Source organism: Vulpes vulpes, chromosome 16 (genome assembly GCF_048418805.1).
Source record: "Vulpes vulpes isolate BD-2025 chromosome 16, VulVul3, whole genome shotgun sequence".
Lineage (NCBI taxonomy): Eukaryota > Metazoa > Chordata > Mammalia > Carnivora > Canidae > Vulpes > Vulpes vulpes.
In genome coordinates, this window is record NC_132795.1 from 44,981,655 (window position 1) to 44,987,627 (window position 5,973).

A 5,973-nucleotide genomic window follows, 5' to 3' on the forward strand; every position below is an offset into this window, starting at 1 on the left:
AAAGATATGAATTTAGTGTTGTATTCCCTGTAAAGTCACTGTTTCTGTGTACTGTCTCTCTTCCTTTCTGGTCTATGTTACTTTTGGGCTTTCTCTTTGCTTAAAGGATCCCCTTTAATATTTCTTGCAAGGCTGGTTTAGTCATCACAAATTCTTTTAGTTTCTGTTTTTTCTGGAAACTTTTTACCTCCCTTTCTATTTTGAATGACAACCCTGATGGATAAAGTATTCTTGGCTGCATATTTTTCTCATTTAGCACCCTGAATATACCATGTCAGTCCTTTTCAACCTGCTGGGTCTCTGTGGATAGATCTGCTGCCAGTCTAACGTTTCTGCCCTTATAAGTTAAGGACCTCTTGTCCCCAGCTGCTTTCAAGATTTTCTCTTTGTCTCAAATTTGCAAGCTTCACTATCATATGTGAGGTGTTGACATATTTTTTATTGATTTTGAGGAGGATTCTCTGTGCCTCCTGTGCTTGAAACTTCTTAGAAGTTTATGCCACATTGTTTCAATCCCTTGTTATAGCTAATATTTCTTCACATTAAACTTTTCTTTTTCAAATTACTGTGTGGATTCCCTCCCCTATGTGGACTGACACTTCTAATAAATGCTTGCTAATAGAATAGAGTTCAGTTAAATCACACCACAATCTAAATTGCTTATCTCAAGGCTTTTTTGTAGGATTCATTTAGGTGAGAGTAAGAAAAGTAAAATTATTGAACATTCTCCTCTAGTGAAAAATACTGAGAAGCCAGCCCATAAATCCCAGAACATACAGGACATGAGGGTCTTTCAAAGTTAAAATTACAAATTTAACAATATTCACTGGGTAATTATTTTAAAGGCTATTATTCTTATTTGTCAACACAAGTGGACAAATCCTGTTTCTTTAAGTGCATATTTACTTCTCATTCGTTTAAGTATTATATTGAGGATATATACGAGATAGTTTTCTGATCAGCTGAAAGTTATTATACATTTGTTTATTTATTTAGTTTTTGAAATCTCAAATCAAATTACCTCTTCAGTAAAGACTTTACTTAATTTTTCACACATGTCTTTGGTTCATTATTAATTCTGGCTGCATATGCCATAAGTCATCATGAAAGAATTACTTGGAGACATAAAAAATGCATTAAGGAGCATCTGTTGTATTGCTGAAAGGAATGCATCAGGGCATGCACATGGTGTTATGAAACACAGAACTGATTAATTGTATATCCTTGTTACAATAATTTCTTAACTTTATGATAATTACCATCTATTTAAGAACAGACTCTAGGATTTCCTTTATGCACTAAACTCATCAAAACAAACAAGAAATAATTAAGTTATTAACAGATCTATTGATGGCTGTAGGTTGGAGAATCTCACATTGTAAATAATATATTTAAGTTAACAATACTAGTAACAAGTCTAAGTCCAAACTCTCATGAGTTAGGTAAATTATATAAAAATTATTCAAATACCAAAGATTTTAATATTTTGACTATCTTAACTTTTTAATCATTTCGAAGTTGTAGTATATCTATATAATCATTTTACTGTATGTAATATAATGAGTTCTCACCGTGCAAGTTGCATTCTTTCCTATGCTATTGCCCAAATACTGTCATTAATGCTAAAACAATGAGCCATGTGAATTATCGATAAAGCTGGAGGCAATTCTATTGAATGTTCTTGACCATTATGTATTTATTCAATGATTTAAAAAGGAAATATTAAAAGTTGAAGAATATGTGGAAAAATTCATGATAACAAAGGAAAGCTGTATAAACTTTCTTACTATTCCTCAGCATTCAACAAATGTATTTATTTTATACTTTATTTCAGGCACCACACTAGGATTATGTGGACATAAACATCTATGGTTTTCAAATTCAAAGAACATTAAGCTAAACAGGTAAAATATAAAAACATATGTCACTCATGAGCTTATTGGAGATACTGCTCTTAAAAATCTTCAATTTGCTTACTGAATTGTCTGTAGATTAATATTCAGCTAACATCTAGTTTAACTATGTTGAGTAATTTCAAAATATATTTCTACTAAGGTAAAGAGAGATTCATTATATTTATCTGATAAAAAAGATGTTTATGTTTTTCAGAGTAAATGATAGCTGGACAATAATTCACAAGTTAAATTTTAAAGCTTGGAATTACATTAAGTTTTTATGACTCAAAGATAATAGTTCTGTTACCATATTACAACCATTCATATTAGAATTTCAACAAATGTTTCTTAAAATTGAATTGCAATTCCTAGGTAGTATATGAAAATGATTTTAACTTGTTTCACATAGCTTTCCACTTCTGTAAATAATCTCTAACTTTTTAAAGAATCACTAACTTTTTAAACATACCCTTCTCCCCTAATCTTTGCACTTTTTAAATGAGATTTTATCTTTTAGAGCAATTTTTGATTCATAGCAAAATTGAACAGAAGGTACAGAGATTTCCCATATACCCTCTATTCCCACACACATATACTCTCCCAATTATCAACATCCCCCACCAGAGTAGTAAATGTGTTACAACTGATTAAAACCTGCATTGACGAATCACTATCACTCAGAGTCCACAGTTTATACAGAGGTTCACTCATGGTGTTACACATTATATGGTTTTGGACACACTTAAAGTGACATGTAGTTACCATTACAGTATCATAGAGAGGAGATTCACTGCCTTAAAAATCCCTTGTACTTTGCTTATCCATCCTTCCTTCCTGGTCTCTTTGCTGTCTTCATAGTTTTGCCTTTTCTTAATTGTCATATAGTAAGAATCGTAGACTATGCAGCCATTTTAGTTTATTTCTTCACCTACTGAAGGACATCTTGTTTCCTTTCAAACTTTGGCAATTATGAATGAAGCTGGTAAAACATCTATGTGAAAGTTTTTATGTGGACATGAATTTTCTACTCATTTGATAAATATATATCAAGGAGTGTGTTCGCTGGATAGTATGGCAAAGGATGTTTAAGTTTTATTACAAACCACCTCAACTTTTTCCCAAAGTGGCTATACCATATCACATTCCTGCCAATAATGAAGGGAGTTCCTGTTGTACAACATGTTTGCCAGCATTTCTTGTTAGTGTTCTTGATTCTCTCTATCCTAGGAGGTGCGCAATAGCATCTCATTGTTTTTCTAAGTGCATTTCCCTGATGACATATGATGTAGAGCAACTTTACATACACATATTTGTCATCTGCATTTCTTCTTTGGTGAGGTCTGTTAATATATTATACTGATTTTTTTTAACTGGATTGTTTTCTTACTAATGAGTTTTTTGTGTACACACACACGCACACACACACACACACACACACACACCAGCACCACCAGCACCACCAGCACCACCAACAGACTAAAAGAAGTCTTAACACTTAACAGTGTCTCACCAGGGTGTAAGGTCTGTGATCTGTGTCTAGATTCTTTTTTTTTTTTTTTTTTTAGATAGATGGCCAGGTTTTGGCATCATTTGTTGAAAAGATAATATTTACTCCATGTACTGAAAAGGTAATATTTTTTCCTGTGCCCCTTTGCTAAAGACCAGTTGATTAAATTTATTGAGATATATTCCTGAGCTCTCTATTCTGTTCCATTGATTTGTTTATTCTCTTGCTAATATCACACTATTTTGATTGCTATAACTTTATAGTAAATCTTGAAGTCAAGCAATTTCAGTCCTCCAACTTTGTTCTTTGCCTTCAAATTTGTGTTGGCACTCCTGATCTCTTGCTGTTCTATATGAATGTTACAGTCCATCGGTATCCAACAAATAGCTTCCTGGGACTTTGATAAGGATGTGATGAAACTCCAGTTCAAGTGAGAAATAACTGACATCTTGAAAGTATTGAGTTTTCCTATCCGTGAAAATGGAATAGTTCTTCAGGTACTTAGTTCTTCTTTGTAATTGTTCATTATAATTTTTAGTATTCTCCATATAAGTCTTATAACTATTTTGTTAGATTTATACCTAAGTATTTCATTTTGAGGATGCTAATGTACACTATATTGTGTTTTTAATTTCAAATTTCATTTGTTCATTGTGGTAAATAGGAAAGTAATATTTTTTACATCCTTCATCCAAAACTGCTTATGGCTTGCAGGATTTTTTTTGGTCAACTTTTTCACACGTTCTTCATAATTATTTTAACTATGGAAAAAGCATATTTTACTTCTTCCCCAGTCTGTATTTTATTTATTTATTTATTTATTTATTTATTTATTTATTTATTTATTTTTTATCTATTTGCTTACTTTTATAACATTAAACACAATTTCCAATATGCAAAATTATTTTTATACATTGTTGGATTAGATTTGATATTTCGTTGAGAATTGTTGCATTTACGTTCATGAGAGATAGTGATTTTCTTTTCTTGTGATGAAAATATATAGCTTTCTCTTAATGTATCTGATTTAGTATTAGGGTAATACTGGCCTCACAGAATGAGTTAGGGAGTATTCTCTGTTTCTATCGTCTGAAAAAAATTATAGAGAATTAGTGTAATTTCTTCCTAAATATTTGGCAAATTTTACCAGTGAATCCTTCGGGGCTGGGGAATACAACTATTCATTACATTACTGCATGACACTTTTAATGTCCCTCGGATCTATGGTGATGTCCTCCCCTTCATTCCTGATATTCATAATTTTTATGTTCTCTCTCTCTTTTCTTGATTAGCCTGGTTAGAGGCTTATTGATCTTATTGGTATTTTCAAAGAATCAGCTTTTTAAAATTTTTTTCCTCTTGATTTCCTATTTTCAGTTTCATTGATTCTGCCCTGATTTTCATTATTTCTTTTCTTCGGGTTACTTTAGATTTAATCTTCTCTGTTTTTTTTTTTTTTTTTTCTGGTTTCCTAAGGTGAAGCCTAGATAATTTGATTTCTCTCTATACTTTCAGGCATCATTTGTATGACCAATTCTTTTGGTGTCATATAGTTGCTAGTAGGATATGAAATGATACATAAAATATTGACTTTTTCTTAAAACACACACCAGAGTGCAAGTTTATTATTGTCGACAAAAGACAAGTGGTAAAGAAAAGTTGAAGTAACCGTGTTAAAGAAAAACATCTGAAGTGCACTTTGTAGTGGCATCTAGTAAAACAATAATAGACTATTCACTATTAGAGAAAAATAAATTTGCTAGGAAATGACAGGAGATGCAACAAAAATGCTCATGATTGCTTCTCAGGAGGAACTTGAACTTCTGTTAAGTGATTCCTGAATTTCTTCTCTTCCTTTCTGATACCTATCTTCAGATGCATCATATGCTAATAAGCAGACACAAATCTGGATTGCCATTCTATGTCATTGTTTCTCAAACCATTTAACCCACATGTATTCTTAATAAACATAAGAAAATATCTCTGCTTGTGTCTCTACCTCTCTCTCTCTGTCTCTCATGAATAAATAAATAAGATCTTTAAAAACAAACAAAAAAATTAAAAACTTAAAAGACTTAAATAGTGTAATGAAGAAAGAAGACTGATGGGACCAAATTTGCCTGTTTTATTAGTGTTCCATTTGTCTATATTTATATTCATTATTCGTTTTTCAGTTCATATATTTTCATGTTCCCTTAGTCTGCTTTTTATCAGTAAAACCAAAAGACAATAAGACTATTTTCTTCAAAATGGTAGACATTTTAAAAGCTTTCAAGCCATGCATCAGATATAAGTTGCACACAAAATAAAAATAATGTATCACAAAAAGATTTGTTTTCAAGTCTTGAAATTATGTGTGAAAATTCTACATAAACAGAACAATAAAGTACATAAATGAACACTATTGCATGCTTAAAGATCCTAATATAATCTTGTTTCATTAAAACATAAAAAGTTGTGGTGTAAGTGGCCAAAACAGCAAAAGAACTTTATGCACTCTAATTCATAAGTTGTATTGAAAAAAAAAATTTAAATACAACATTTAAAAATGAAAGAAAGTAGAGATTCTAA